Raw genomic sequence first — 20,655 nt, forward strand, 5'->3', positions numbered from 1 at the left:
TAGTGCATTCAGATTATGATCTATAATTGCAAACTGTTCCTCTACTAGTTTCCAGTTTCTGTTCTGGTTTTCTTGCATTTCGTTTTGAACTTTGTAAACTTTTGCAAGTTCGTCAGCAACTAGGAAAAATTTCTCGTCGGTTTGTGCTCCGATTTCCATGACATAGTCGTTGAGGCTATTGAAACTGTTAGCTAAGCGATCGATATTTTCAGCGTTTTGAGACGTTCTCTGACAAGATCCGAAAATTCCTGTGATTCCACCGCATCCTCCGCTGCTCATTGCTATTCCTGGACCGAAAAGTCCAATTCCAGCGACTGCGGCTGCGATTGCAAGCGGGGCGGCTCGTTTTTGTCGATTGTGAGGGTCTTCTTCGACTCTGGTAAGGAGTTTTTCAGTGTCGTTGCGTAATTTAAGGACTTCAATTTCGGCTTCTATTGTTTCATTGAGTATCTTTGTGTAAAGCCAATCAACATTGAAGGCGTCTGTTCGATTCCGATATGTAGTGCTGTATGTCAGGTCGCAAAACTCTGATTGCGTGATCCACTTTTTGGAGAGTTCATTAAGTAGAGTCTCTACTTGTTGTCTGATCGTGAAATTATAACGAGGAAACGGTACTAAAAAGTCCACGTTAATGAACTTTTCGGTAATTAGGATCTTTCCGTCCTTATGGAAGATGATTCCTTTATCCAGAGCTGCTTCTGTGTTAATCGGATTCTCAAAAGTGGGGCCGAAAAGTACGAGATTCAATAGAAATGTAAGTAATATTTTCGTGTTTCAATAATACCAACTATGTTTCAGGACAATCTTCTACTGATGTTGCTCTTCTAAGTGTTTCAACTGGTTCTATTTGGTCTTCCGGTGTTTATTTGTTCATTTATGTACGTTACTCGGGCTTTTAGTTCTAACTTTCTCAATATGGCACTTGTTTATGTGATGTTTATTCATTTCAGGTGTACTCTACTTTTGGGTCATGTGTGTTGATGTGTGTATTTATTGATATTACTACTAAATATGGTGTTTAAACATGTTGAAGTGTGGTTATCTGGTTGAATGGTGGGTGTGTGATAATGGGGATAGTGGTTGGGGGGGGGGGTCGAATTATGCAGTCTTTACATGTTTTTTCGAGTTTTTCAGATTATTTTGCCCACAATATTGCACCATGTGCTTTAATATCACTGTTTCTTCGCTAATTATTGGATGTTGCACAAATGGGACCAGGTTTGTCGGAAGGAACGATGTTCACTGGTCGAGACTGATCCATCCGAAATGCAATATGACAGCGGTAGATAATGTAGTTATTGACAGTGGGAGTGGTGGTGGGACTGAGTGGTGGATTATTATTATATTAGTGTTCTTTTTATTATTATCATTAGTATCTGGATTGTTGGGAGTGTGGGCAAATCGAAGGAGGAGGAGGAGTGAAGTGGGAAGATCAGAGGAGGCTGTCGAAGAAGATTCAGTGTGACTTATTATTTATTTTTATTTTATTTAACTATATTAATAGTTGTAATATTATGTAATATTAATATTAATATAACTGTGTTGCCCAGTATGAGAATTTTCTGACTTTCTTGCGAAGCAAGTCGTTGTCTCAGTCTGAATGGATGTATCCATCATTTGTTCGAACATCTGAGGAGCGACGAGCTTATCGAGACAAAGCGGAGCATATGGTACTGGGAACAAAGAATGTGGGGACTTCAGAGTTGGCTGTAAATCGGGAGGTGTTGATGTATAATGTGGAAGTGAAGGTGGGCAGCGAGATACAAGTTCAGGAGAAGGAAATTCCAACTCAGCAGATGGTGTCTCAGGAGTTGGCTTCGCTTCATGTCGGGTTCAGTGCCTCTGCAAAGCACATAACTCGTGTGAGGTCACAAGTCGATCGCCTGAAAGCTGCTGGGTTCTTCTTTCCACGTTCAATGGGGGGATTGCAAGCCGCTGTTGAAAGGTAATTGCATATGTTTATAATATTTATTTATATTTTTATTTGGTTTTCTTTAGTTTGTTACATGTATTAGTAGTTGTGAAGTGGTGTATGCTTATTGTTTAGAGCTAGTCGTGAATGTGTGCCATGTTTCGTGAAGAAGATGCACGGCAAAGAGGTGCAGTGCACTTTTTTCCGTGCAAATCTTCGTGCAAACTTGTGTGCAGAATTGGGGTACGAGTTTTACAATGACTTTTATGCTGAGTATGTGGACATAGTGTCATTTAAAACTCCAAAGTTGCTTGGTGCGGCTGGTGTGAGGGCCGAAGTTGGTGGTCTGTGTGCTCTCAGTGCTCTGTACTACACTTTAACTGGTCGGAAGTCAGGAATTTGTTGTGTTTTGTTGCAATTTTCAGTAAGTTTATTACTGTAATTCACATTTGTTCGGTGTGTTACAGACAAGAAGGTTTCCAAGCATAATGTTCGCGCTCTACGCTTGGCTATTGTGGCCAGGATGCGTTCGCCTGGGTTCTCTGAACTTGTAAAGGACCAGTTAGGGTACTTTGTGTCGGAGTATGAGATTGCTGAGAGTGAAGATAATGGGTCGTTGGCCGAGTTCTGGGTAAAGTTTCCTGTTTATACTTGGTAATCCTGGTACGTGCATTTGTAGGTAGATATTATCTGAGGTTTTGCTATTTAGTTTGTCGGTATGGCTTATTTCCTCGGATGCAACGTCAACATCTATTGGCAGTATACTGAGGAAATGGGGGGCGGCTGGGTGTGTTACAGGCATTCGATCAATGCTAAAGCCACCGCTCCTGCTGTACTGATCCAGTGCATCGGGAAATTCATCGACAATGAGTATCGATACCATTGTGAGCCAATCGTAGACTTTCCAAAGTGAGTATTTAACTGTTTTTGTAAAGATCTATCGTGTTTTTCATATAATTTTGAGGCTTTTTGTTCATTATAATGACATTTAAACAGGTTGGACGATGCTGAGCGGTACTTGACTCGTTCTACTAGGACAAGGGGTCAGTCCGGTCAGTGTACTAGTGGTGGTGGTACCGTAGCTGAGGATAGCGCCGATGAGAATTGACTAGTGTCGGTGCAATTATATTCATCATGTAGTTTAATTTCATCTATAGGTGAGTTTTTACTTTTTATTTGTCAATTGTAGCTTTGACAATTGGTTTTGACTGTTGGTACGAGCAGCTGTGAAGTGTGTGAGCATGTGGTAATATTTTAATTACAGTGTGTGACTTTATAATGACATATTTATGAAAGTGAAATTCTGGTGACATAACGAATTTTTTTTGATTTTCTGCTGTACTGATCCAGTGCATCGGGAAATTCATCGACAATGAGTATCGATACCATTGTGAGCCAATCGTAGACTTTCCAAAGTGAGTATTTAACTGTTTTTGTAAAGATCTATCGTGTTTTTCATATAATTTTGAGGCTTTTTGTTCATTATAATGACATTTAAACAGGTTGGACGATGCTGAGCGGTACGTGACTCGTTCTACTAGGACAAGGGGTCAGTCCGGTCAGTGTACTAGTGGTGGTGGTACCGTAGCTGAGGATAGCGCCGATGAGAATTGACTAGTGTCGGTGCAATTATATTCATCATATAGTTTAATTTCATCTATAGGTGAGTTTTTACTTATTATTTGTCAATTGTAGCTTTGATAATTGGTTTTGACTGTTGGTACGAGCAGCTGTGAAGTGTGTGAGCATGTGGTAATATTTTAATTACAGTGTGTGACTTTATAATGACATATTTATGAAAGTGAAATTCTGGTGACATAACGAATTTTTTTGATTTTTGAGCATTAACTTTAATTTACTTGTAAATTATTGATCATGGACTGGTTCTAATGGTTCTAGATGCTTATTCTGGTTGTTAGCAGCACTTGTGTGTAATTGGAACTGGTTTAGAAGAGTATTTGGTACTAATTTTCACATGTAATTTTTTCGTAATTTTGGCCATTTTTCCGCATCAGGGCTGGTGTTGCATATATGTGAATTTTTCAATTTTTATTAAATTTTGTGCAAATTTTTTTGCTTAGCCCACTCAGTAGACATTGGTGGGGAATAACTATGCTATAAATTCAGGTTTTTCGGCACTTTTTGGTTAACTTTTTCACTAATGTATGAAAAACCGAAAAATGCGAAAAATTGAGGGCTCCAGTGTCACTCAATTTTTAAATTGCTCCAATTGGGCTCAAAATTGGTAGGTCGCTTCAGGGGCTCAAAAAACGCTGCAGCGCAAAAATTTGGCGCAATTTGAGCATTTTTCGCAAAGATATGATTGTTTTCGTGATCTGAACCTGGCTATTTTTGAATCATGAATTTTCGGTCTGAATAAGTCGTCACTGCTCATACATTATCGGTATTGAATGGTTAAAATGGTACTGTCTGTGCTTGGTACTAATGTATATTATAGTGAATTATAGGGTTTGAAGCTATTTATTGGGTCAGAACATTGATTTTTGCGTCCAAAATGCTAATTTTCAGGCATGATTTTTCCACTAATTGAGCTTCGTCGAGACATGTGTCAGTCTGGTGTTTCTCTAGTGGCCTAAGTCAGGTGCTAACTGTTAGTACCGATATCTGTGGCTATCAGGGGTAGCTTTTTGGTAGGTTTGAAGTTGAATAATATGTGTTTTGTGCCGGTTTTTCTGTGAAATTTACTAGATTTTTACTTGTGAAGCATCATGTTTTGTGCATAAGTTGACATAGATTGGAGATAATTGATTTTTGACAGTAATTGTGAGTCATACTAGTGAGTACTATGTTGGTAGCAACTATTGGTGCAGTTTGGTGCATGATTTGACTTTTTTATGTGGAGTTTTTCACTTTAGAATTTTGGGCTAAATTTGATCAGATATGTGCAATTTTCGATTTTTTCACTTTTTTCAACTTTTATGATTTTCTATGAGATTGTATGGGTTTATTGGGCTTTGACAACTACTAGGGAGACTGAATATTGGATATGGGCTCATAATTCGGCTATTTGATACTATTTTTCTGGTATAAATCTGGCTCTAGTTTGGCAAATTTGAGAAGAGTTTGGTAGGCTTCAGTTTTTTTCTATTATATCAACATTTTACTTAACAATTTTCAATATTTTTGATATGGGCGTGTAGAGCTTGAGCATGCGGATGTTTTAAGCTAATATCGGATTTTCGATCAATATTTCGGATTTTATGAACATGTTCGTAAATTTTCAAAAAGTCTCCAAAATTGAGGGGCCCAGCGTCACTCAATTTTTAAAATGCTTCGATTGAGCTGAAAATTGGTGAATCGCTTTATCGGCTCAAAAAACCCTGCAGCGCAAAAATTTGGGCAGTTTCAACTATTTTTTCACGAGTTATAACGTTTTTGCTGCAGTGAACCTGGGTTTTTTGAAAAGGCTCAGATAGGGGATAGGTTATTGGCTATGAGGCTATGAAAAACTCGTTCAGAATGATTGATATTGCTATGGTTGGACTGCTCATGAGTAGGGCTAACTGAATTCACAATAAAATTGGGCATATTCAGGTATTAAGATGCATTTTGGATCACTTTTTCTGGTAATTTCACTTAAATTTTTGTGATTTTCATTATTTTGGAAGTGTTTTCTCAGCTTGTATTGGCACTAGGGGGCTGGGAGTGCATATTCTGAGAGCTATAGATGTGGGCGTGCTGATGGTATGGTTAATTGCTGTCAGAAGTGAATAATGTTGACTCTAGCTGGAAATAACTGAATTTTACCTGACAAAATTGTGGCGATTTCAGAGCTTATTTGGTTTTAAGTCTTCATGGTTGATACTGGAATGAACTGGGACTGGTTTTTATGGTACTGCGAGGCTAGTGGGGGGTTGCAATAGGGTTGTAGGGGGTATAGGTGGCTTCAATCGGGTCATGTGGGAAATAAAATGACAAAATTTTTGAAGCGGAGGATTGAAGCAGAAGCGCGATTTTCGTTTTTTCATTTTTCAACATATACTTAGAAATATTGGGTTTTAACGGTTGTTTGAGGTTGTACCATGTGGGTGGCAGCTGGGAGTAGCTGCTGGAGGCATTTGGGTCAGTTGGGGGTATAATTTACACTACATTTTAATCAATTTTAGCACACTTTGATAGGGTTCGGTATTTTTGTCATAACTCAACTTTTATTGATTTTTGACGGGATTTTTGGGTACTGAGATGTCAAGCGCGAGCAGTAGGGTGATCTAGGGCTATAAAATGGGTCAATTGGAGGTTTTTTGTGGGAGTTATCATTGAATTCGAGCGGATTCGAAAAGTGTCAAAAATTGAGGGCTCCAGCGTCACTCAATTTTTAAAGTTCTCCAAATCCCTTCAAAATTTGCACGTCGGTTCCTCGGCTTGAAAAATGCTGCAGCGCAAAAGTTTGGGGTGATCGGGGCATTTTTCACAATTTTATGACTATTTTTCTGAAGTGAACCTAGGATTTTCGGAAGGGTCAATTTTAGGCTAATTTTTTGGTACTTAGAATGGGTCGAATGGGTCAATAATAGCTGGAATCGCTTCTACTGGATAAGGGCTTTTCAGAACAATAGGTTACTCCAGGTTCAGACAAGTAGTTCTGGAGATATAACAAAATAACTAGGATTTGAGGTCAAAATTTTTCGAATTTTTTCGATTTTTGGACTTTAGGGTTAAGTTGCTCAGGCTTGTTGGGCTTTTGGGGCAAATGAAGGGTGCTGCTAGACTGTACTGGGTCTGTACATGCTAATGGATATAGATGGTTATGGGTAGAGGGTCGAAGACTTGACATATAAGCTCAAAAATGATGTTAAAATCCAATTTATCATAGCCACTGGCGAGTTTTGGAAGACTTAAGTGTGAAATTCCTGCATCTATTACTATTTCTCTCAGTTCATAGAGACTTGCTAATACGGATTCGTATGTGGGTTTGTGGTAGTATCTAAACTTGGTAACTAAACTGAAGATATAACGTTCAGAAATGGGGTCGAAGTAAATTAAAACTGAGCCAATATCAGGTGGATATCTAAGTCTAATTGCACTTGGGGCTGCTGGGTACCAGCTTTTGACTTGTCGGGCTAATCCCTTTGCCATTGCAAGGTCTGCTGATACACAGTGTGCAAAAGAGTATGGTGAATATAAGATATCTGTTGGAGAACTTAGATATGTTGCATTTATTTCTTGACTAAAATGGTTTAAAGTTTGATTAGATGAGCCTGGTGAAGATTTTTTCGATTGAGATCTAGTTACTGGTTTGTTTGCTGAACTGATTGGCTTTTTCCCTGAATATTTTGCTATACTTGCTCTAACTTGATCTAGTTTTGTCTCTCTACTTGGTGTATTTGACTGTTGTGCTGCTTGTGCTGATGCTTTTATTGCTTCACGTTTTTCTTCTTGTTCCAGTCTGGCACGTGCGTTTTTTGGTCTAGGACTGCCTGATCTTCTAACTTGGTTGGTTAGGTAAGGGTTTGTTCTATCTTCATCGTGTAACCATATTTGTCTAGTTATTTTAAATCCTTGGACATTTTTCTTCTGTTGGTATTTTGGTGATTTGAAAGCACTTTTTTCTGGTTGTCGTTTAGGGTGATAAGGTCGGGCTCTTAATTTTCTATCAGTTAACGCAAATTGTTCTTCATGTGTTTCTGGAGGCGAGTCACTATCGAATGGTTCTATTGACGGGCGAGGCTGTTGAGCTGGTAGGAACATTTCATCATCTGATGAAGATGATACAAGAGGAACACGAACTTCTGGTTCTTGATGTCTAATTTCGTCAGCAATTAACGGATTAACTGGTATTCGGGCAATTTGTTCTGCATCCAGATTTAGGTCAGCTAAATTTTTGTCTGAACTACTATTTTTGTCAAAAAGATTTGGAATTGCTTCATCTGAACTTGAGGAGTCAAATACTGGAAGATGAACTGGGGCAGTTCGCGGTCTAACTGCTGGTGCTACTACCCTCGGTGGGGCTGCTGGAGGTGCTGCTACTGCTGGTCCTGCTAATGGTCCACATAGGGGAACATTTATGGTCACTCTGACTGGATCTTGTTTCTCTTTTGTAGCTTGTTTTATTTCCTTTTCTTGTTCATTTATCAGATCTGGAATGTGTTTATCAAAAAGCTCTGGCTCCATGTGTTGTCTTCTAGATGGATCAGGTTGAAAGTTTGCCGGGTTGATAACTTCGAGATCTTCAGGAGTTTCACTTGGATTAATTGGCTTCAATCTGATGCGATGAACACATTGGGTGTAGTTCGTATTTACTTTTCGAATGATGTAATTAGAATCAGTAAGGACTTTTTCCACTTTATATAGCGGTAGCCATTTCTGAACTTGGGAAGCTATTACTGTTGATTGTTCTAATAGCTTAGGGTTTAAAAGTAAACAGAATGATTTTTCTGGAATTGGTTTTGCTGATGCTTTTTGATCATAATACTTCTTGTACTTCAAGTATGCGGTCGTCAGTTTTTCTTTGTTTTCTCCAAACTTTTGCATCATGGCGTCTTGCAGTTCATTTACAAAGTCAGAGTTTACTGCTACTGCATCCATTACTTTTCTGGAGAACCTAATGTCGAGGGGTTTTATGGGTTCTCTGCCATGGAATAAAGTTGAAGGACAACAATTTGTCGCTGAATGGTATGACGTATTATGAATAAAAGTTGTAAAGAGGAACATATTTGTGCCAGTCTTTCCATTGTTCCTCAGTATTGAGTTTTAAAATTCGTTTCAGTGGTCCGTGAGATCGTTCTACTGCTCCAATAGTTTGAGGGTGCTTTAGTGAGGCATGTTTTAACTTTACTTCTAATAAACTTGCTAATTCTGACATTAATTCAGAAGTAAAATTGGTTCCTAAGTCACTAAGTATTGTTTGAGGAATGTAGCTATGTTGGAAGAACACCTTTACTAATTCTCTAGCTACTGTATCAGCATATCCATTTGTTAATGGAACTGCGAATAGGTACTTTGTGAAAACATCTATTCCACTCAGAACATACTTATATTGTGATGACTTTAGGTAGTTTAATTATATAGTTTAATTTCATCTATAGGTGAGTTTTTACTTATTATTTGTCAATTGTAGCTTTGATAATTGGTTTTGACTGTTGGTACGAGCAGCTGTGAAGTGTGTGAGCATGTGGTAATATTTTAATTACAGTGTGTGACTTTATAATGACATATTTATGAAAGTGAAATTCTGGTGACATAACGAATTTTTTTGATTTTTGAGCATTAACTTTAATTTACTTGTAAGTTATTGATCATGGACTGGTTCTAATGGTTCTAGATGCTTATTCTGGTTGTTAGCAGCACTTGTGTGTAATTTGAACTGGTTTAGAAGAGTATTTGGTACTAATTTTCACATGTAATTTTTTCGTAATTTTGGCCATTTTTCCGCATCAGGGCTGGTGTTGCATATGTGAATTTTTCAATTTTTATTAAATTTTGTGCAAATTTTTTTTGCTTAGCCCACTCAGTAGACATTGGTGGGGAATAACTATGCTATAAATTCAGGTTTTTCGGCACTTTTTGGTCAACTTTTTCACTAATGTATGAAAAACCGAAAAATGCGAAAAATTGAGGGCTCCAGTTTCACTCAATTTTTAAATTGCTCCAATTGGGCTCAAAATTGGTAGGTCGCTTCAGGGGCTCAAAAAACGCTGCAGCGCAAAAATTTGGCGCAATTTGAGCATTTTTCGCAAAGATATGATTGTTTTCGTGATCTGAACCTGGCTATTTTTGAATCATGAAATTTCGGTCTGAATAAGTTGTCACTGCTCATACATTATCGGTATTGAATGGTTAAAATGGTACTGTCTGTGCTTGGTACTAATGTATATTAGTGAATTATAGGGTTTGAAGCTATTTATCGGGTCAGAACATTGATTTTTGCGTCCAAAATGCTAATTTTCAGGCATGATTTTTCCACTAATTGAGCTTCGTCGAGACATGTGTCAGTCTGGTGTTTCTCTAGTGGCCTAAGTCAGGTGCTAACTGTTAGTACCGATATCTGTGGCTATCAGGGGTAGCTTTTTGGTAGGTTTGAAGTTGAATAATATGTGTTTTGTGCCGGTTTTTCTGTGAAATTTACTAGATTTTTACTTGTGAAGCATCATGTTTTGTGCATAAGTTGACATAGATTGGAGATAATTGATTTTTGACAGTAATTGTGAGTCATACTAGTGAGTACTATGTTGGTAGCAACTATTGGTGCAGTTTGGTGCATGATTTGACTTTTTTATGTGGAGTTTTTCACTTTAGAATTTTGGGCTAAATTTGATCAGATATGTGCAATTTTCGATTTTTTCACTTTTTTCAACTTTTATGATTTTCTATGAGATTGTATGGGTTTATTGGGCTTTGACAACTACTAGGGAGACTGAATATTGGATATGGGCTCATAATTCGGCTATTTGATACTATTTTTCTGGTATAAATCTGGCTCTATTTTGGCAAATTTGAGAAGAGTTTGGTAGGCTTCAGTTTTTTTCTATTATATCAACATTTTACTTAACAATTTTCAATATTTTTGATATGGGCGTGTAGAGCTTGAGCATGCGGATGTTTTAAGCTAATAATATCGGATTTTCGACCAATATTTCGGATTTTATGAACATGTTCGTAAATTTTCAAAAAGTCTCCAAAATTGAGGGGCCCAGCGTCACTCAATTTTTAAAATGCTTCGATTGAGCTGAAAATTGGTGAATCGCTTTATCGGCTCAAAAAACCCTGCAGCGCAAAAATTTGGGCAGTTTCAACTATTTTTTCACGAGTTATAACGTTTTTGCTGCAGTGAACCTGGGTTTTTTGAAAAGGCTCAGATAGGGGATAGGTTATTGGCTATGAGGCTATGAAAAACTTGTTCAGAATGATTGATATTGCTATGGTTGGACTGCTCATGAGTAGGGCTAACTGAATTCACAATAAAATTGGGCATATTCAGGTATTAAGATGCATTTTTGATCACTTTTTCTGGTAATTTCACTTAAATTTTTGTGATTTTCATTATTTTGGAAGTGTTTTCTCAGCTTGTATTGGCACTAGGGGGCTGGGAGTGCATATTCTGAGAGCTATAGATGTGGGCGTGCTGATGGTATGGTTAATTGCTGTCAGAAGTGAATAATGTTGACTCTAGCTGGAAATAACTGAATTTTACCTGACAAAATTGTGTCGATTTCAGAGCTTATTTGGTTTTAAGTCTTCATGGTTGATACTGGAATGAACTGGGACTGGTTTTTATGGTACTGCGAGGCTAGTGGTGGGTTGCAATAGGGTTGTAGGGGGTATAGGTGGCTTCAATCGGGTCATGTGGGAAATAAAATGACAAAATTTTTGAAGCGGAGGATTGAAGCAGAAGCGCGATTTTCGTTTTTTCATCATTTTTCAACATATACTTAGAAATATTGGGTTTTAACGATTGTTTGAGGTTGTACCATGTGGGTGGCAGCTGGGAGTAGCTGCTGGAGGCGTTTGGGTCAGTTGGAGGTATAATTTACACTACATTTTAATCAATTTTAGCACACTTTGATAGGGTTCGGTATTTTTGTCATAACTCAACTTTTATTGATTTTTGACGGGATTTTTGGGTACTGAGATGTCAAGCGTGAGCAGTAGGTTGATCTAGGGCTATAAAATGGGTCAATTGGAGGTTTTTTGTGGGAGTTATCATTGAATTCGAGCGGATTCGAAAAGTGTCAAAAATTGAGGGCTCCAGCGTCACTCAATTTTTAAGGTTCTCCAAATCCCTTCAAAATTTGCACGTCGGTTCCTCGGCTTGAAAAATGCTGCAGCGCAAAAGTTTGGGGTGATCGGGGCATTTTTCACAATTTTATGACTATTTTTCTGAAGTGAACCTAGGATTTTCGGAAGGGTCAATTTTAGGCTAATTTTTTGGTACTTAGAATGGGTCAATAATAGCTGGAATCGCTTCTACTGGATAAGGGCTTTTCAGAAGAATAGGTTAATCCAGGTTCAGACAAGTAGTTCTGGAGATATAACAAAATAACTAGGATTTGAGGTCAAAATTTTTCGAATTTTTTCGATTTTTGGACTTTAGGGTTAAGTTGCTCAGGCTTGTTGGGCTGTTGGGGCAAATGAAGGGTGCTGCTAGACTGGACTGGGTCTGTACATGCTAATGGATATAGATGTTTATGGGTAGAGGGTCGAAGACTTGACATATAAGCTCAAAAATGATGTTAAAATCCAATTTATCATAGCCACTGGCGAGTTTTGGAAGACTTAAGTGTGAAATTCCTGCATCTATTACTATTTCTCTCAGTTCATAGAGACTTGCTAATACGGATTCGTATGTGGGTTTGTGGTAGTATCTAAACTTGGTAACTAAACTGAAGATATAACGTTCAGAAATGGGGTCGAAGTAAATTAAAACTGAGCCAATATCAGGTGGATATCTAAGTCTAATTGCACTTGGGGCTGCTGGGTACCAGCTTTTGACTTGTCGGGCTAATCCCTTTGCCATTGCAAGGTCTGCTGATATACAGTGTACAAAAGAGTATGGTGAATATAAGATTTCTGTTGGAGAACTTAGATATGTTGCATTTGTTTCTTGACTAAAATGGTTTAAAGTTTGATTAGATGAGCCTGGTGAAGATTTTTTCGATTGAGATCTAGTTACTGGTTTGTTTGCTGAACTGATTGGCTTTTTCCCTGAATATTTTGCTATACTTGCTCTAACTTGATCTAGTTTTGTCTCTCTACTTGGTGTATTTGACTGTTGTGCTGCTTGTGCTGATGCTTTTATTGCTTCACGTTTTTCTTCATGTTCCAGTCTGGCACTTGCGTTTTTTGGTCTAGGACTGCCTGATCTTCTAACTTGGTTGGTTAGGTAAGGGTTTGTTCTATCTTCATCGTGTAACCATATTTGTCTAGTTATTTTAAATCCTTGGACATTTTTCTTCTGTTGGTATTTTGGTGATTTGAAAGCACTTTTTTCTGGTTGTCGTTTAGGGTGATAAGGTCGGGCTCTTAATTTTCTATCAGTTAACGCAAATTGTTCTTCATGTGTTTCTGGAGGCGAGTCACTATCGAATGGTTCTATTGACGGGCGAGGCTGTTGAGCTGGTAGGAACATTTCATCATCTGATGAAGATGATACAAGAGGAACACGAACTTCTGGTTCTTGATGTCTAATTTCGTCAGCAATTAACGGATTAACTGGTATTCGGGCAATTTGTTCTGCATACAGATTTAGGTCAGCTAAATTTTTGTCTGAACTACTATTTTTGTCAAAAAGATTTGGAATTGCTTCATCTGAACTTGAGGAGTCAAATACTGGAAGATGAACTGGGGCAGTTCGCGGTCTAACTGCTGGTGCTACTACCCTTGGTGGGGCCGGTGGGGCTGCTGGAGGTGCTGGTCCTGCTAATGGTCCACATAGGGGAACATTTATGGTCACTCTGACTGGATCTTGTTTCTCTTTTGTAGCTTGTTTTATTTCCTTTTCTTGTTCATTTATCAGATCTGGAATGTGTTTATCAAAAAGCTCTGGCTCCATGTGTTGTCTTCTAGATGGATCAGGTTGAAAGTTTGCCGGGTTGATAACTTCGAGATCTTCAGGAGTTTCACTTGGATTAATTGGCTTCAATCTGATGCGATGAACACATTGGGTGTAGTTCGTATTTACTTTTCGAATGATGTAATTAGAATCAGTAAGGACTTTTTCCACTTTATATAGCGGTAGCCATTTCTGAACTTGGGAAGCTATTACTGTTGATTCTTCTAATAGCTTAGGGTTTAAAAGTAAACAGAATGATTTTTCTGGAATTGGTTTTGCTGATGCTTTTTGATCATAATACTTCTTGTACTTCAAGTATGCGGTCGTCAGTTTTTCTTTGTTTTCTCCAAACTTTTGCATCATGGCGTCTTGCAGTTCATTTACAAAGTCAGAGTTTACTGCTACTGCATCCATTACTTTTCTGGAGAACCTAATGTCGAGGGGTTTTATGGGTTCTCTGCCATGGAATAAAGTTGAAGGACAACAATTTGTCGCTGAATGGTATGACGTATTATGAATAAAAGTTGTAAAGAGGAACATTTTTGTGCCAGTCTTTCCATTGTTCCTCAGTATTGAGTTTTAATATTCGTTTCAGTGGTCCGTGAGATCGTTCTACTGCTCCAATAGTTTGAGGGTGCTTTAGTGAGGCATGTTTTAACTTTACTTCTAATAAACTTGCTAATTCTGACATTAATTCAGAAGTAAAATTGGTTCCTAAGTCACTAAGTATTGTTTGAGGAATGTAGCTATGTTGGAAGAACACCTTTACTAATTCTTTAGCTACTGTATCAGCATATCCATTTGTTAATGGAACTGCGAATAGGTACTTTGTGAAAACATCTATTCCACTCAGAACATACTTATATTGTGATGACTTTAGGGGGCCTACTAAATCGATTTGTAGCATATCTCCTGGATATGATTGTAGAGAACTAACTGGTTGTAACTTTGCTGTAATATGGCTTTTTGGTACTCTGTTCAATTGGAGACAAGTAAGGCAGTTTTTGATGAAGCTAATGAAATGTTCGGTGAAGCCTGGATAATAAAATCGCTTTCTAAATTCCTGAATTGTTGCTTTGATACCTAAGTGACCTGCTGTTTGTGAATTATGGAGCCTATATATAGTCTCTTTCCACAAATGTTTAGGTACACAGAATTGTTTATGAAGTACATTTCCAGTATCATCATAAAAATTCCGGTATAAGACATTCCCTTCAAGAATTAATCTATTTAAATGTTTTTGATACTTTTTTAAGTTGGTTGTAGCATACTTTAAGTCTGGTTGTTGATTGTTTTGTTGAATCCAGCTTATTACTATTCTAATATCTGCATCTTTTTGCTGCTCATCTGCTAAGTTAAGGCTAATTAAGTTGTCTGTAAGGTCTGGGAACTCATCTAATGGATTTGGGTACTCAATTGAATTTATTTCGTGTTTTCGTTTAAGTTTTAATAGCCCTTGAATTTCTGTAATTGGAACATTATTTTGTCGTTTTTTGTAATCCTCATAAACTCCTAGTTTTTTAAGAAAGTTAACTTCGTCTTCGTTTATTTCGTCACCGAGGCCTTCAGTATCAAATAACACATTTAGTTCTACATCAGGGTTTTGTGCTTCTGTGTCAATTTCTATTTCTTTAACTGGAATTCTGTCTGTTAACTTTAAAGACATTGTTGCTGTTTTGTCATTCTCCATTCGGGAGAGAAAATCCGCTGCGTAATTAGCGCGTCCAGGAATGTGAGCAATTACTATGTTAAATGCGAGTATTCTGTCTAAACAATTCCAGAGTGATGGTGGTATTACTTTTGACTGAAAGAATTGTGTGAGGCTTTTGTTGTCAGTGAGTATAATTACTTGTTTACTTGATCCCCAAATGTAGTGTGAAAAGTAGTCCAGCGCGTAGTACAAAGCTAGGAACTCTTTGTAGTATATTGAGAACTTAAATTGTGTGGCATTAAACAAATGCGATCCAAACGAAACGGGAGCGTATGTTTTCTTTTCTTTCTTTCCTGTTTCATTTACGTAGTCTTCCACCATTAGTACAAAACCTGCACCGTGGTAACTAGCGTCACAAAGAATTACATACTGTAGCCCTGGTTTTGGCAATCGCAAAGTTACATTCGTTGCTTCCATTAGATCCTTTTTTATTACTTCTAATGCTTTTACATGTTCTTCTGTGGTTTCTATTACTGCATCCTTCTTCAGGAGCTTGTAAGAGGACATTAGTTTCTCACCTAGATTAGGTATGTAATTACGGAAGAATTGCGTGAAGCCAATTAGTCGTTTTACTTGCTTTGTTGTTTTCGGCATTTTAAATTTATCAAGAAATTTCGTTATTTTTGATTTTTCTGGTGATATTCCTTCTGCACTGATGTTATTTCCAAGGAATTTTATTGTATCGGTTGCTATTTCACAATTTTCGGGCGACAGTTTCAGTCCCGATTGACGTATACATGTAAAGATTTCTCGTAAAGAAGGTACCAATTGTTCAAAATTTGTTACTGCATTTCCGATATCATCCATAAACTGGGTACAATTTCCTGATGCTAAGCATGGGTCCAAGTAATGTCTAATAGAGGAACTAACTCCTGTTACTGACTTATTCAATCCTTGTGCAAGACATTTATATGCATAAGTTCTCGAAGCAAAGTTAAATGCTGGCAGTTGCACTGATACATCGTCTGCCATTTGCACGCAATGATATGCTTGAGAACAGTCAAGTTTTGTGAACAATTTTTTTCCAGCAAAGTAATTTATTGCGTCGCTCATGTTTGAAATCGGGAAATTCGTATTTACGTAGTCATTTTTCAGCAAGTGGTTTACTTTTCTCAAGTCAATTAATAGTCTAAGTCTTCCTGAATTCTTTCGTTGTGCGAAAAGTGGACTACTATATCTTGATTGAGACAAAGTTGTTATCAGTCCGTAATAATGCATTAGTGCGAGCTCTATTTGTAACTCATTTCTTAAATGGAAGGGCGTTGGAGGGCCTTGTTCGTAAGTTGGTATGCTTCTTTCTGGAGTTAACTTTATTTTTAAATATGTATTATATCCAACGTCAAATCTGTGTTTCGCAAAGATATCACTGAATTCAACTAGTAGTTCACCTACTACTGCTTTTTGCTCATCATTGAGGGCTGATTTTTCCCACGGAAACTTGCTCAAAAAGGTTATTTTATCCTGATTATTACCCTTTGGATCTAATTTCTCCATTTCTTGCAGTTTTAGCAGTTGCTCATAGACATCTCTCTGCAAGGGCGACAAATTTGTCGGATCTGGGCACGTTTCAGGCGTTGGGAACCATAGTTTTTCATATTCTGGCGCTGGTTTCGCTGGTTGAGATTTTCTTTTCGGGGTGTCTGTAACTTGAATTAATTGATTTATTTCTGTTAAGTAATTTTCGCTCATTTTTGCAACATTTATTAATTGAGGATCTACTTCTAACAACTTTTCTGCTTGGTCTGATGTTAAGAATGAGAATTTGGCTATTTCTTCGTCTTTATTTATGGTAATTGGGTGGTCAGTAATGTTCAGGACATAGATGTAGAGAATGTTATTTTCAGCAACTTTACTTAGAGATGATGTTAATATTACTTCACTATCTTTTTCAAAGATTTCGTTTGGAATTATTACTCCACAAAGGTCAGTGAATGATTCTAGTTTATCATAGAGCTTACATTCTAATACTGCTTGTTGACTCGGCTGTAACACTTGCTTTTTCTGTGTATAAACTCCAAATTTTTTGCATTTTACCACTCTTCTAGGTTGCTTTTCTGGCTTTATTTCATTTATTTGTAATGTTTGATCAGGGAATTTAATGTAACTTTGTCCTGGGCAGATGCTAACTTTGTGTTTAACGAAGAATGGGTTGCCTAATATTACAGGAGTTGTGACAATTAAAACAAGGAAATCTTCTGTAAATGTTTGTGTGCCCAATTTAAATGTAATTTTAATTGCTTTATCAATTTTAACTATATTGCCGTTTGCCATTTTAACTTTATCTAGATCTGACTTGTCTATTTCTGTTATTGAATTGATATTTGTGTTAATTAGTTCCTTGTAAAACTCACGACTTATCACATTTGCAAATGCTCCTGTATCAACTAGTGCGCGTCTGTCTAATTCTCCATTAAATTCAACTTAACATAGGACAATGTTCTGCCTAAAAGTGGGACAATGCTAAATAATTGCTGAACATGTGGTGTTGGCTTTGGTGTGGATTTAGGTACTTGTGTTGGGAGTTGCACAGATTTATTCACTTTACATTTATTATTATTACTTTTGCGTTTTCTACGCTTTTTGTTACTTTTATTTTAAACTGGCTCTATTACTTTATCTAAACTAGGACTAGACGTGCTTTCGTTATAATGGTTAACTGAGTTTTTATAATTTTTATTTTGTTTTTTAAAGTTGGGTGGCTTTATTAGTTTTTTTGTTGATTAAATGGGAAATTCATACCTCTCATATTTCTACTTTGGAGTGCACCAGCACGACTAAATTCTTTTGCTTTTTGCATACCATATCGGTCTTGTGCTGGACTATCGTAAACTATACCCTGTCTAAGAAGGTTTTGAGGGGTATTTTTTGTTGGGAACCGATAAACTGGTCTATTAACATAAGCTGGATGAACAAATGGGGGACTGTCTGAAGGTTCGGTCCAATAATTACGAGTTTGTGGCTGTTCGTTATAATGAAACGGTCTAGGGGCATTAAATTGTGGTCTAAACTCTCGGTAATTATTAGCACGAGGGGCATACTGTTGCTGGGGCCGATAGTTATGCTGAACTGGACGATAATTAGGCTGATATTGAGGGTAATTTGGTCGATAATTTTGATATTGGGGGCGGAAATTTTGTCTAGAACTTTGTTTGTAGACTTGTTGTGGGTAATGTGGTGTGAAAATGTTTACTGGGCCTTGTTCTGATGGCTCATTTTTAGGTGCTGTTCTCTGTTCAAGTTTCTGCTCAAGTTCTTTTTGATTATTTGAAATAGTAGTTATTGCTTTTAACATTTTATCAGTATTTGTTTCCGTTATTTCATTAAACCCGTCGTCGAAGTACTCTTCTCTGTTGCACATCTCCCTAATTGCAATTTGTTGGCTAGCTAAGGTGCATAACTGATCTATTGTATCTGTTTCTGGCCTTTCTAAGAGCTTAGGCTTAAGCCAGTTTGGCATAGACTTAATAAAGAAGCGCTTTATTTGCTCATTTTTTCGATTTTCTGACATCTGAAGGGCAGAATCTCTTGCTGCTGTCTCTTTCGAATCTACGAGCTTCTGGGTCACCTGCTCCTGCTGGCGCTACTACTGTTTCAGGTGGTGGATATGCTTTATTGGCTTCAGTTCTTAACTTTACTAAGATATTTTTAACAGTGTCTGTTTTTGGATTAAACTTTTGATTCTCTAACTTTATAAATCTGATCTCTCTCAAGTCATCCTGTGTGAATCTGTGTCTTAGAGCTGTTATACTGTCTTCAAAAACTAGTCTGGTAGCCTCTGGTAGGGTTAAGAAGTATCGTAAAGCGTCTCCTTTTAAATGTAATTGCAGAAAGTTCGCTTGTTGCGCGTTTGCGATTGGTGCAACTCCGATTGCACCTGTTATTAGTTGTTCAAACTCGTTAAAATTGTCCGTTTCTGATCCGGAAAAAGGCGTGATGTTGATCTTCGCGTGTGCCATTTTGCTTTTTACCCGATTAGATTATATACTTTTCGTTCAATCAGTCTTACTTTCGTTCTAAAGTATTAAATAGCACACTTAACTTAACTTAATGGAGAGATTAAGGGTTTTTAAGAGATGAAAACAGTTAAGTGAGTAGCACAAGAATATCAGAAAGGAAAACTTCTGAAACCATTCGTTCAGAAAATAATAAAGATGGGCTACTTATAAACCTATTCCTAAAGCTCCGGTCGAATCGTTAGACTTATATCGTTGAAGCCGTATGGGCCGCCGAAGTCTCACCTCTAAAGAGTGCCCCTTAGTCTAGGAAAATTCGTGGGGACCACGACCGCACAGGCCTTGTGGAAGCTGCACTCAGATAGGCAACAGCATAATTGACCGAAGTCACTGTTTGATTCATTAACCTCCGGAGCTGGGCGGGGAAATAGAATATAATTGTTTTATTTTGTTTAATTTTGTTTTGCCCTCTTTTAGTTAATATTTAAGTGATGGTTTCAGTAATTTAGCTTATTCTGATGTTATCTGATAATCAGTAATGATGTTGTCAAGGTTATTATCTCTGTCAGATTGAAGTTTGTTACGAATAAGGCCAAATTTGCGAGCTTTTTGATTTAGACTTTTTGCGGTCCAATAAATTGCAACACGTTTATCATCTTTATCTAGCACATAAATAACGATGGATTTATAAGCTGAAGAGGAAAAAGCGCTTACTATCTGAGGTTGTGTTTTATTGCTGTTATGGGTGTAGTTGATGTTATTGCCTTCGATATGTTCAACAAAATTGGGGGAAGCGCGACAATTATTAATAGCGGGGAGAATTTGTTCTTTATAAATTGACATAAATAAAGCACCAAAATTAATTTTACAAATTCATTTACTCACAATATCCTCGTTTGCAAATACCCTGTGTTGTTTTTGTCCGTTGTGGTGGCTGTGGTTGAGTTTGTTCCAGTTATTGTTCACTCAAACACTTTTGGATTGTTGTTACAATTAGACCACGTAGACACAACCACTATTTCCACCCATTCTTTCCTTTGTTACTGCTTTCTGCATTATCGCCTTGCTCGGAAAGGAAGTGTTGGATGCTGGTCTGGATGATTGGAGTCTCTTAAGGTAATGAAGTAGAAGAAGATAAAGAAAGTGTCAAAAGAAAAGAAATGTCAAATTTATCAAAGAATTATTCAGAATTTCGGTCCGTTAAACTGGGAAACAGTTAATAACTCCTGTCAACATGTTACGCACTGATTTTTATAGTGTTCCTCGTGGTGTTATTGAGGTTTATATTAGGAGTAATTAACTCGGATAATTGGCATTTTACAAGGACTTATTTGGTGTTTCACAGTGCGGTTTTTAGCAGATATATTTTGAATAAAATTAGCTAGTAATAGCCTTTTATTGAGCGGTTCAGATGCGTGATATATCCAATAGTTTGCCTTGCATTTTAGTGTTAAGTTAGTCGCTATTTCTTCTGTAACTTAGTTTATCAAACTTGGAGGTTTTTCAAGAGAATTTCCAGTTCAATCTTTAATTATTTTAGCAAGAATTGTTTAATAATTTTAACAAGAAG

The 20,655-nt window shown here is 37.3% G+C and overlaps 3 protein-coding genes across 3 annotated transcripts in view; all 3 read left to right on the forward strand.

Moving 5' to 3' along the window:
- Positions 1-20,655, forward strand: part of LOC142349901 (endoplasmic reticulum-Golgi intermediate compartment protein 3-like) — a 448,624-nt gene that overhangs the window by 320,380 nt on the left and 107,589 nt on the right. The gene's annotated exons all lie outside the window — the stretch shown is intronic.
- The window catches only part of LOC142349903 (uncharacterized), a 471,688-nt gene that overhangs the window by 320,372 nt on the left and 130,661 nt on the right, over positions 1-20,655 (forward strand). The gene's annotated exons all lie outside the window — the stretch shown is intronic.
- The window catches only part of LOC142349899 (eukaryotic translation initiation factor 2A-like), an 87,044-nt gene that overhangs the window by 12,963 nt on the left and 53,426 nt on the right, over positions 1-20,655 (forward strand). The window lies entirely within an intron of this gene.

Source organism: Convolutriloba macropyga, chromosome 11 (assembly GCF_964194025.1).
Source record: "Convolutriloba macropyga chromosome 11, txConMacr16.3, whole genome shotgun sequence".
Classification (NCBI taxonomy): Eukaryota; Metazoa; Xenacoelomorpha; order Acoela; family Convolutidae; genus Convolutriloba; species Convolutriloba macropyga.